Raw genomic sequence first — 13,495 nt, 5'->3', positions numbered from 1 at the left:
CAGGATCGGACTCGGTGAACGTGGGTAGAATTGCTCGAACATTTCTGCTAGGCTGGTTAAACTGTTGCGAGTCGGCAGGCTGAGGTGCTCGACAGCAGGCAGCATAGTGGCCAAGCCTGCCACAGCGTAGGCATTGTCGCGCTTTGGCCGGACATTGCCGCTTTAAATGGGCGGAGCCACAGTTGCCGCATGTCATGACGTCAATGCGTTCATTGTTCCACCATGCATGCGCAGTGCGGTCTTGCATAGTGCGCGCCTGCGCATCGCGTTCCTCCGCATCAACGTCCCCTCTTTTGGCGCGTACAAGCGCGGGAGGCCTCGGAAAGCGCTCAAAACGGCCACCCTCCTACGGGCCGCGGGCCGGGAGGTACTCGATCGTCTGGACCCGCTCTGCCTCGTGGGGCCCCTGCCGCGCCGTTTCAGCCGCCTGGATGTGTGAGTACCGGCTGGTGGCGTTCTCATGCAGGATGCAGGTCTCGATGGCCATCGCTAGGGTGAGTTGCTTGATTTTAAGGAGCTGCTGGCGCAGGGTGTCTGACATGACCCCGAAAACTATCTGGTCGCGTATCATGGAGTCAGAGGTGGGCCCATAGCCGCAGGACTGCGCAAGGATACGGAGGTGCGTTAAATAAGACTGGAAAGGCTCGTCCTTGCCCTGCAGGCGCTGCTGGAACAGGTACCTTTCGAAGCTTTCGTTGACTTCAACGCTGAAGTGTTCATCAAATTTCAGGAGCACCGTCTTGTATTTGGTTTTGTCCTCGCCGTCCGCGAATGTGAGGGAGTTAAAGATGTGGATGGCGTGTTGCCCTGCCGTGGAGAGAAGAAGGGCAATCTTCCCGATGTCCGATTGCATTGTCCCTGTCTGTGGCCTCCAAGGAAGAGCTGGAATCGCTGTTTAAAAAGCTTCCAATTCACCCCGAGATTGCCAGCGATGCGTAGCGACGGCGGCGGGTTGATGTTCTCCATGCTGCAGGATGGCGGATTGCTGATAAGTTGCAGGTAAGTCTCACAGGGGCTAGTATGCGTCCACTCCTGGAACCATGTTGTTTGGGTGTTCTGGTCTACAAACAGGTCAACACGGTTGGAGATTGTGTAACTCCAACCGAATTTTTTTTATTAACAACTCAACTGTGGTAACATACTGTAAGCTTGGGTACGTGCATTACCAGCTTATCTGTGGACCCTGTCCTATCACTAGCTATGGTGAGGCACTCAGCACATGGTGAATGTCTGAGAGGCTGGCTGTGAGCTCTGTGCTTTGAGCTGGCTGCTGCTAGAATGAGCGGGAACACTGGTGTCCCCTGTTATTATAGTGCTCTCACTGGTGATTGGCTGCGATGTTGTGTATGCTGGTTGGTCCTACACTGTCCATCAGTGTGTCAGTGTGTGTGTGATTGCACCATAATATGCTGATGTATATCATGGCAGGGTGAATATAAAAGATCCCATGGCGCTATTTTGAAGAAGAACAGGGGAGTTCTCGCTGGTGTCTTGAAAAACTTCATTGCCTGGAAAGTGCTTAGGAACATGTGGTGATCATGAAAGGTATTATTGAATGCAAGTCTTCCTTAACTTTCTTTTTGCATGATCCCAAGTTAAGTTCATTTTCTGAACTTGTTAGCTTTAATGCGATCACTTTCTTTTGCATTTGCAACATTGCTCGCTCTCTCACTCTCTCACATCACAGACAAAACTTTCCGATCCATACCTTCACCACCTTGAGCCTCACATTCTCTAATATGCTGCTAGCTGGCCTTGTGACACACCTTCACACGTCCCAACCTGTCCCAAAGTGCAATGGCATCATCCTCACCCACACAGTCCTAAATTGCATCACCCAAAATCCACAGAAATTCGCAAGATAACTTTAAATCTGTCCTCGTCCTCACTCTCCACTCAATGCTGCATTTTTTTAGTAACCGCTCCTTCGATATCCCCACATGTCATCAGTATTGGTCTTCTTGCCATTTGTCTTCAGCATTTCAGTGCTGATGATTATTTCCTTGCTTCTGCTCACCAAATAGTACCATTGCCTCTCTACTTGCGATTTCCCTTTCTGCATTCAAAAATGCTCCCTCCAACTATTCTCTTTGGCTGCTCTTCTATCTGACCTTTTAAAAATGTAGGGCAGGATCCTCTATCCCAGTAGCCAACCAATGGGGTTTCCCATTGTGGGCACCCCACGCCGTCGGGAAATCCGCAGGCGTAAGTGCGCTGCCGGCAAAGCGGAGGATCCCGCCAGCAGAGAATCCAGCTCGTATTCTTTCATGGGATGTGGATTTCACTGGCAAGGCCAGCATTTATTGCCCATCCCTAATTACCCTTGAACTGAATGAAATTAAAAGTCAACCACATTGCCGAGGGCCTGGCGTCACACCAGGTAAGAAAGGCAGACTAGTGAACCAGGTAGGTTTTTACAATTGTTTTATGATCACAATTACTGAGACTAGCTTTTAATTCCAGATTTTTAATTGAATTTAAACTCCAGCAGGTGCCGTGATGGGATTTGAACCCATGAACCCCAGAGCATTAGCCTGGGCAAATAGACTACTATTCTAGTGACATTGCCACTGTGTCACTGTCTCACCCCAACTGTCTATTTTTCTCCCTTTTCTCCACTTGCTCAGCATCCACTGCTTTGTTTTCTTCATTGGAAGGTGCCTTATGAGTGTCAGGTGTGCTACATAAATACAGTCAAGTCCACTCTTTTAGTCTTGTAGCCACGTAAAATGGCTGCGTCCCGATTAATTTGGCCAAAACCCGATTTGAAATGGCTAACCGGAAAGGCTGCTGGGAAAAGCAGGTAACAAGACAGAAACGGACAGCTGCAGACAGAATAGCATATTCGGCTCGGGGGAAGTTGGCCCAGATCGATACTCAGGGCTATTAACAGCCCATCCACCCAGACATCTGCAGTGTAATCAGCTATCCCCGGGAACAATTGCAACATATTAGCAATTGAATGCCGGGCCAGACCTGTCGGCGCCTGCAGTGGCCGAAACAAAAGCAGGTGAATGACCACCCCCCGATCGGGGAATCGCCTCGCAATTGGACGTATCGACACCAGTGATTGGGAACAGGTCCAATCACTTGGGACTCAGGGCCAAGGGCCGCCCCAGGAGGCGGGAAGCCCCTGGGCCCTATAAAGTGAGGGGCCAAGTTCAGATCGCTCTCTCTCCCTTTTTCGCCTGCTCGAGACCTTCACAAGAACAGCAACCGGCAACCATAAGTTTGAATCCAGCGATCGCTATCTGATAAAGACTCCTAGCCATCGACCTGTAGCAGCCTTTTGAATCCCGCGGGCCAGATCCGATTGGATAAGCCATTCGTTTCCCTGACCTGGTGGGCTCTTCCTAAAGTTAAGTATTGGCCAGTAGTGATAGGTTTATTATATAGATAGTAGGATTATTGTGTAAACATTACTTGTTGTATATAATAAATGACCGTTGATTTCAAGCTTACTAAGCGGTGTGCTGACTTATTAATCGTAACTTGAACTTGAACCACGTGGCGGTATCAGAAAGATACCTGGCGACTCGTGAGCAAAGGTGACGTAATCAGAGCTAATAAACTAAGGCTAAAAAGAGCAACATAATTGGCGACTCCGCCGGGACCCGACATAGAAGTGGAAAACCACTCCAGGAGAACCCCAACAATTTGAATTAGAATCCAATCGGAAACAAACAAAAAAAAACCACAAGTGTTCAAGCGGTTCTGGTTAATAATTCACAATTCGGAAGTGTGTGTATGCATGCGTAACTAACAGGGTTATAAGGTAAAACTGATAGATTTTGTTGCGTCAAAATTGTCGGAAGTCTGTATTTTCGGAAATTAGCGCAAGCCGGACCGGCATCTACAACACCACCTTAGCTCCCTGTTCCAAATTTGAACGTAACGAGCAGACAAGAGAGAGCCATGCAGGCAATGCAGCGCCTCATGAACCCTGAAGAATTTGCGGTCGCACCGATCAGCAGCGTTAGAGTGGGACAGTGTTCCATTTGGGAAGTGGAAATTCGCAAATTTCTGCAGGGAAAGGATGGCCCATGTGGAAGGATTTCTGCAATAATGACGATTCAGGTCCCGGAAGCATAGGGCATATTTGGTGGGAGAACCTGAGTGAGATCCATAAGAAGAGCTTAGCAAAAGCGCGCAAGTCGATGGCAATTGTGTCCTGTCTGGCACCATTGCGAGGCACAGAGGAGGTCATCAGGACGCTCCGCAAAGAAATAGAAGGCATACATCGTATGAGTAAAATCGATGTATGCAAGGTTGAGAAAGAGAACTTGGAATTAAAAAGGAAATTAGCAGCAAAGGACGAAGAGGTGGCTGATGCCAAACGAGGTCACCAGTCTTGTCTGGCGCACTTGAGTAGTTTCCAGTCCCAGTATGAAAAGGCTTATCAGGACACGCAGCGTGCAGTCCTGGTAAAGAAAGAAACAGAAAAGCGGGTAGAGACGCTCCAGTAACAATGCAGTGATCTCAAGGCAGCCTTGAGAGCGCTCCACGCTGCAACCATGGAACAAAGGCAGAGAACCTTGGACCACGCAAAGTGCAGAAAGCAAATTGCAGACCCTCAAGCAATGCTTTCTGTCCAAAAGGGATTCCAAGACACCTTTGGGAAAGGTTTAGACCAGGAAGACAGCCCTGATTAGGAAGAACTGCAAGAGACAGTGCAGAGATATGTTCAGGGAGTATGTGCGCAGGGAAAACCCCAAAGGAGGAGAGCACCCCCACCCCCCACACAACAGATAATACAGGCTCCCATGAACCCTGTAACAACCCACCGCACCGCCACAGCAGACGAGGTGGAAGTCTTATATTCCACCCCCCTCACAGTGACCCAATTACGGGACGCGTGTGCTAAAATCACACCGTTCCTCCCCGCTTCAGACCCACACCATTTCTTTGCCACCGTCAAACACCAGGCGACCATGTACGGCCTGGATGAAAAGGAACAGGTAAAGCTCACGGTCCTCAGCTTAGACCCATCGGTCGCAGCAGCCCTTCCCGACCCACAGAATGTAGGAGGAGGCACCCTTGCAGAAATGCATACCGCGATCCTGGATGCGATCGGGTACAACCGGGGCGACCCCGTAGACGGTCTAAATAAATGCAGACAGAAAAAGTCTGAACACCCCACAGCGTTTGCAGGACGCTCGTGGATTCACTTTGAAGCCGTTTTCGGAAACGTAGACCGTGCCCATTTGTCCGCAGATAATATGGCCAAATGGACCCGCACCCTTATCTCCCATGCCACGGAAGCAGGACAGAATGCCTGTAGTAATTATGACCCCCTCGGAGGAGGCTCATAACGAGAAGTGGGTGGTCAAAAGATTGTCCCGCGTTTGGGAACAAGCGGCTCACAGTAAATCCGCAGTTAGAACCCCCGAGGAAAACCAAGCCACCGCAGACGTGCAGGCAGTAAGAACCACTCTCCACAACCCCGCCTGGGTAAACGAGGGAAAGAGCAGCCCCCCAGCAAAACCGCAAGAATGCTACAATTGCGGACAGTTGGGACATTTTGCTAAAGAATTCAAGGCGCCTAAAAAGCCACAGAGAGCCCATCAGACCGGCACTCTCAACAAGAAAAAGGCAGAGCCCATACATAGCGTTAGCGCCCAGTCCGATCAGACAGACTTGACCGGGACGGACTGACGGTGTACAGGCTCCCCCAGTTGGGTCTGCGATACCCTTTGGGATAGGTCAGGACGACCCGTAGTCGCAGCAAAGGTTAGGGGACAGCCGATCGAGCTTCTCTGGGACACAAGAGGGTCCCTCATAACCTTAAATTCCTCCACCCTTGGTAAGGACACGTGGCCCACCACATCCACTATCACCCTCAGCGGCTTCACAGGCCACTCACAACAGGGACATATCACGACCCCTGTACCCATCCAGATCGGAACCATTAATACAAAACACCCCGTAGTGTTAGTCGACCTGCCCCCAACAGCAGAGCACATTTTAGGGATCGACTTTATGAACTCTCACCACCTCTCTTTCGATCCAGTCAACTAGTGTGTCTGGAAGATGGCGAAATCCGCTAGAGCCCCCGCAACACTCAATATTGGGGATTACATGAACAAAATTAGCGCAGTAGGCGAGTTTTGGTTCAACCCCACCACACTCAGCACGGACCAACAGGTTAGGGCAGTCCTGCAAAAGAACAGGGCAGCATTTGCAACCCACAAACACGACTGTGGACGGATGACCGGTTCCGTACAGATAACCGGACCGGACCCAAGACCCCAAAAACAGTACGGATTTCCCCTAGAAGCAGAGGGAGAAATCCTAAAGGTCATAGAAAGCTTATTAGAGCAGGGCGTCCTAAGATCGGTAGCCTCAACTAATAATGCCCCGATTTGGCCAGTAAGGAAACCCGACGGATCATGGCGTTTGACCATTGATTATCGGGAACTCAATAAAGTCACCCCCGCAGCAGCCCCCACCGTAGCAACAAGTCCCGAGACCATGCTCAAACAGGGACTCCATGCCCGATATTTCACGGTTTTCGACGTCATAATGGGTTCTGGTCCATTCCATTGGCAAAGGCGTGCCAGTATAAATTTGCCTTCACTTTCAGAGCGCAGCAGTACACGTGGACATGCCACAACATTCCACAACTCCCCCTCCATTTTCCACCGACAGCTGGCAAATGGACTAGCAAAATCTTCTCACCCCGAATGTCTGGTACAGTATGTAGACGACCTACTACTGCAGACAGAAACAAAGGAAGAGCACATTGAGCTTCTGTCCGAACTCCTGGAATTATTACACTCCATTGGCTGTAAAGTAAACCCCAAAAAGTCCCAAATATTGGAAGACAAGGTGATATATTTGGGTACTATCATCACACACGGCAAACGCGAGATCGAGCACAAAAGAATTGACTCGATCGCTAAATTGCCCCTTCCCCAAAACGTTTCAGCCCTCCGGTCATTTTTAGGACTGATTGGCTACTGCCGAAACCACATTGACGGTTTCGCCAGCAAGGCAGCGCCCCTCTCAGACCTCCTAAAGAAGGGAGCCCTCTGGGAATGGCTTCCGCAGCATACGAAGGCTGTGGAATCATTAAAACAGGCACTCATAGCAGCCCCCGCACTACAAGTTCCCGACCCACTTTCCCCTTACGCCATAGAGGTAGCGACCACAGACCGCACCCTTTCAGCTGTGCTCCTGCAGGAACGGCACGACCAGCTAAGACCCGTAGCTTATGCCTCCCGAATTTTAGATGCTGTGGAGCAGGGATTCTCAGCCTGTGAGAGGCACCTGCTCACAGTTTTCTGGGCAGTCCAGTACTTTTCCTACATTACCGGACTGAACCCCATCACCATTTTGACCGAGCACACCCCCACCCAACTTTTACTAGACGGACGACTTAAAGACGGTACCGTCAGCCAAATCCGCGCAGCTCGGTGGACCCTTCTCTTACAAGGACGGGACATCACAGTCAAACGGACAAAGACTCACACATACTTAGCGGACAATCTACAGTATGCCGGAACCCCCCATGAGTGTGAAATCATCTCGCCCCACCATAATACAGGCCCCTTTATAGCCAAAACACCCCCCAGAAAACTAGCCACTCCATCTCAAAACCCCCCTCACCCAGACACGTGTGACCCCATTAGGATCTATGTGGATGGATCTTCCATGATCCAGGATGGGCAACGCATAACAGGTTGTGGGATTTATGTGGAGGAATCGCAGGGACGTGCCCTCGAGGAAATCGCATTAACATTACCCAGACACGTAGGCGCGCAGGCAGCAGAGCTTGCGGCCATCGCTTACATTGTAAAGCACCCAGATTCCTTCCCCAGCCCAGCAGACATATATTCAGACAGTCTATACGTCTGCAACAGCCTCACTGAATTTCTGCCCCTCTGGGAAACAAGAGGATTTGTTTCCGCGGACGGGAAACCCCTCCCCTCAGCCCCGTTACTCCGCCATATTCTGGAAAAAGCCAAGAACAGGACTTTTGGTATTATAAGTCCGCAGCCACCATCGTTCTCCCCCCCTGGAAATGTAAAAGCCGACGTGCTGGCTAAGGCGGGATCCAGACATGGATACTTCTGGAAGCCCCCCGAGAGCGCCCCAGTGAGTGCGCCAGTGAGTGCAGTTCAGGTCGCGCAGACTAGGATCGAAGATCTAGTAGAGGCCCAGAAGCAGGATAGCGCTCTCACTGAGATCGTGAAAGGGAAGTTTCCAGCCTCATACGAAAGGTACAGAAATACAATAACCACACATGACGGTGTGGTGCTAAAGGACACCCTTTACATAGTTCCTGAGCAGGATAGGAATCAAATGATCTGTTTATTCCATGATGGTCATGGATACCAGGGAATAGAACCCACCGCAGCCCACCTCAAGCAGCTTTGTTGGTGGCCTAATCTCAAAGAGGATGTATCCCATTACATCGAGAATTGCCTCATCTGTGCTCAGAACAACCCAGATAGGTATGCCAAAAAGGCACATCTCAGCCACACCCGACCCGTTAACGGCCCCTGGACTAACCTCCAGATCGATTTTATAGGTCCATTGCCCCCTTGCAGGAATGGCTATAAATATGTTCTGGTGGTCAATGACATTTTTACAAAGTGGGTAGAAGCATTTCCAGCCCGCACCAACACCGCGAAAACCACAGCCAAGATCCTAACCCACCACATTTTTACAAGATGGGGGCTCCCCCACAGTATTGAGTCGGACCAAGGTTCTCACTTTACGGGACGGGTCATGCAGAACGTCCTCACGATATTTGGCATAACCCAAAAATTTCACATTGCGTACCACCCTCAGTCGAGTGGTATAGTGGAGCGCATGAATCGGACCCTAAAAACCACCCTTAGGAAAATGGTCCAGCAGAATAACATCACTTGGGATTCTGTCCTCCCCTTTGCGCTGATGTTTTTGATTAACGCTGTTTCCACCTTCACAGGTTTCACCCCACACACCCTCATGACCAGACGCCCCATGAAAGGGACAGAGTACTTGTTGGGTTTAGACCTGACCAGCCCTGAGGTTACGGCCCTCACCCATGAGAAAGCCGTTGAACAATTACTTACAAATGTAAAAACGGCTCAGTTAGCAGCCGCTGTTAAACTGGGTACTAAAAGAAAACAGAGCAAGGCCTGTTTTGCTAAGGCAGTACATGCCACGGAGTACAATATAGGACAAGTGATGTTGTCCGTGTATAACCCCAGCACATTTCTGTCTCCAAAATACTCGGGTCCGTACTCCATTACGGATAAAGTAAGCCCATCGGTATACAAAATCAAATACCAAAATGGTAAGACTGCATGGTTTCACATAAACCAGCTAAAGGTTTATGGAGCACAGTCAAACCACTCCCACCACGTCATGCTTGACGCAGCAGACCAAACCCCGCCCACACCCAACGTAACCACACCCACCCCTTCCACGTCCAGCCCAGACACGGACTCGCCCCCGACTCCACCCACAAACTTTACGCTCCGCCCCGGAACGCCCACAGACTGCAGCAGCACAGACAGCGACTGTGACTCTGACGACAGCCACAGCACGCCTCCCTACCATCCTGGTCCCACACCCAGCAACTCCGACCTCGACTCCAGTGACCCCCTCCTCATCACCTACTTAAATAAACCACACCACCGACTACCGAACCAAACGGACGACCCCGACTTTGTACCCACCCAACTCGACCCTGCTCATTGGCACCGCGACAACTCCTGCAGACTCGTCCGCAACGACGAGGACGATCACAACTCACACCATGCAGCCCTTTCCACCCTAATTCACTCCAGAGTTTGGCACCCGGGAGAAGGTGACGACCTCAGGTCTGACTCCCAAGCCGCCAACCCCTTTGCGACCCTGTTCGCAACAGAGAACTGAGGTGTCCACATGATGATTTAAAGGAGACACTTGGTGAAAAGTGTTGTCCTTCCTGATGGAACCTGAGGGATGTTTTGCGTTGTTTGTATGTTTGTTTAATGTTGTTCGTCCAACAGGAGAATGTTCTCACCGCCACACACCCATTCACCTGAACTTTTTAGCTCTTTCCAAACAGACAAGCCAGACGCTTGTTCAGCGGTACCAACTTGTCCACAGATACCTGGTCACCAGACCAGACGCTCGTTCAGAGGAACTAGCTTTTCAGCTGATACTGGTTCGGGTATCAGACGCCCGATCGTAGCTGCTCTTCTGATTCGATGGTAGAATCAGAACAGTAACCTCACCATGATGACTACATTTGTGCCCGTTCTTTGGTTGCTCAGGCAGTGGAGAAAACGGCGTGAGACCCGCCCTGCCTGGGGACCCCCCCGTTGGTCAAAAACGCTCGGGTAGGGGACATACGGTATTGGTAGCCGTCCTACCCGGGGACTCCATCCAAATCTTACCCGTCGCGGCCCATACGCACCTCATTCGACCTTTTCCTTTCAAAAACAGTTTTATTTTATTTAGGCAACCTTTGGGTTGCTGCCAAATGCTATTTACATCCTAGAACATTTGGAGGATAAACTTAGCACTGGTCCACCATTGGGAAGTGTGCCGTGTCCTAACATTTGTTTTGAAAAAAAAAATGGGGGAGCAGTCACATATTGAGACCAATTATAAGAGTTTAATTGGCCCCAAGAAGGACAGACACACTAACACACCGGATATTAAACCAAGGTAGTTACAGATACTATGCTTGTCTTACAGAACTCCAGAAGCTCCAAGACCGGAGAAAACAGAGAGCACAGAAAAAGAAAAGAAAGAGGACAACCATGAGGACTTCGGTCATCGTGCTCAACATCTTTTTGGACACTTGGTTGCACGGGAACGCGGACCCCATTACTCCAAACCCCCCTGCCGTTAATGTTTCACTGCCCCGCAGTACCGAGGGCCCAGTCACCAGCCACGCTGCATTACCCTGGTGTGCCAAGTTCATAACTTGGTACTCCTTATCGTACATCATTGAGGCACTGTAAGCATTGGCCATACTCTGCTGTGCAGTACAGACCATGCGCCTCCGCAAGTGGAAAAGGAGAGCGTACCGCGCTCGAACCCCGGTATATCGGATCCGATCCCCAATATTCGGCTATGACCAGACCCCAGACCCCCGCGACCTATGAATGGTGAAACATGCACTTGCGTTTTCCTGTAAATAAAAAGGAAATGTATGATCCTGCGCTTGACTGCCAAGCCAGGAAAGAGTATATGGAATATTATGATTGTTGTTGTATGTTTAGAGAGATAGGATTATGCAATGCCTGATGACCGGTGACCGTAGAATCGGCGGAACGGCATCGGGGAGGCGTCGCGTGAATCGCGCCCCACCCCCGGCGATTCTCCGACCCGGCCCGGAGTCAGAGAATCCCACCCATTGTGTAACTTCAGGAAGGAATTAGATATAGCTCTTGGGGCTAAAGGGATCAAGGGATATGGGGGGAAGGCAGGATCAGGGTATTGAACTTGATGATCAACCACGATCATAATGAATGGTTGAACAGGCTCCAAGGGCCGAATGACCTCCTCTTGCTTCTCTGCATGTTTTGTTGAGGGAAAAATTGCATGATACCTGAATATGGGTATTCACGGAGTTCTTTGTTAACAATTTATTCATTTAGAGGGGAGAATCATCACACTCTAAATATTTACATTGAGGTTAGGAAGTTCACAAAGTGTTCAAGAAATCCAGTGCTTGGGTAAACTAGATTTGACAATGCACTAGAATTGTGCCCAGTGTCATGCCAAACAGGAGCACTGTGAGAAGCCCCCCTCTGAGGACTCCTCCATTCATCTGCACAGTCAGGTTCATCATGAATTTACATTCCCAGTTTATGGATTTTGCAGCCCTGCCATAGTGGGACCCACCGTGAAGGATGCAGCGAACCGCCCAAAGGTCCATTGACTTTTAGTGGGCGCGGCTACCTCGCTGCAAGATCAGGTGGTGTTGACTGAATTTTAAACTGGAGGACTTTGGCTTTGCCAACATTAATCTTGAGAAACATTTCTGCGCATGTACTAATCGTGATTGCCGGTTTCCATGTGAGTTGGAGACAAATAATTTTGAGGATCAGTTTTACAAGTTTAGACCGTGTCTAAGAAGAGATGAAGGGTGATGTACTTACTGTAACCAAGCAACCAGGCTCAATAATGAGCTGCAGAAAACTGGGGCCAAAGTCCTTGGCTGTATTGAAAGATCACGCGATTTGAAAATGATTCCACGATTGAAATTTTTCTTAATAGGGGCAAGGAACCAGTTAAAACAAGGAGCTTGTTGTCAAGCCTGCCAATCAAATATTTATTTCCTGTTGACTTTACTAAGTTATCATTGTGATTGTTCATGAGAACTGGAATATTTCTGGGAGGGGCTAGAATCACATTACATTGAGTGGACCTTTTACATTCCACTCTTGCGAGCAAATCTCTAATGCATTGGGGGCAGCACAGTGGCACATTGGTTAGCACTGCAGTCCCAGGTTTGATCCCGGCTCTTGCATATTCTCCCCGTGTTTGCGTGGGTTTCGCCCCCACAACACAAAGATGTGCAAGGTAGGTGGATTGGCCATGCTTAATTAGAAAAAATGAATTGGGTACACTAAATTTATTATAAAAAATCACTAATGCATTGCAATAATCAGGTCTTTTTGCATTTATACCGAATTACCTGAAGCTCCATTTATAAATCTGCTATTTGATATAATAATCTTTATTATTGTCACAAGTATGCTAACATTAACACTGCAATTAATTTATTGTGAAAATCCCCTAGTCGCCGCAGTCCAGTGCCTGTTCGGGTAGACAGAGGGAAAATTCAGAATGTCCAATTCACCTAACAAGCACGTCTTTTGGGACTTGTGGGAGGAAACCGGAGCACCCAGAGGAAACCCACGCAGACACAGGGAGAACGTGCAGACTCCGCACAGACAGGGACCCAGCCGGGAATCGATCCTGGGACCCTGGCGCTGTGTATTAACAGTGCTAACCACTGTGCTACTGTGCCACCCATGTGATATATTACAGTACCTTACAGATCGAAAATCTACCTCCGATTAAAGGCATTCATTATTCTTGGATTATATGGATGAATCATTAAAAGATTTTCTGTGGCTGCCTGCCTATCCAGCAAGTCGCTGAGTCAAAAGGATGATGCAATCTTTAGATTTGATCAATAGTTCATCTGAACTCGGGCCCTGCAGTTGGAGACAATAGTCCCGAAAATTATTCACACATGTCTATAAGCGGACAGTCACTGCTGTGAATAATGCTGATCGCTCGACGAGGTACATAGGAACAAGTATGGACATGCACCCCACCACGTTCAGCAACAGGAAGAAATAAGAAAATTGGTGGAGGAAAATATCAGGAAGAGGAAATAAATAGTTTTTTTTCAACAAGTAGTCCTAAATTCCTCTTTATGTTCAAATTTTAAATACATTTGCAGAGCTAAATGTGAAGGATGAATTGGATATTTCAGGGAACTGTTTTAGTGAGGATCCACACGGTATTTAGACAAATCACTATTCAGATC

Source organism: Scyliorhinus torazame, chromosome 1 (genome assembly GCF_047496885.1).
Source record: "Scyliorhinus torazame isolate Kashiwa2021f chromosome 1, sScyTor2.1, whole genome shotgun sequence".
Classification (NCBI taxonomy): Eukaryota; Metazoa; Chordata; class Chondrichthyes; order Carcharhiniformes; family Scyliorhinidae; genus Scyliorhinus; species Scyliorhinus torazame.
The sequence above is the reverse complement of the archived record's forward strand: the minus strand, read 5'-3'. Positions refer to the sequence as shown.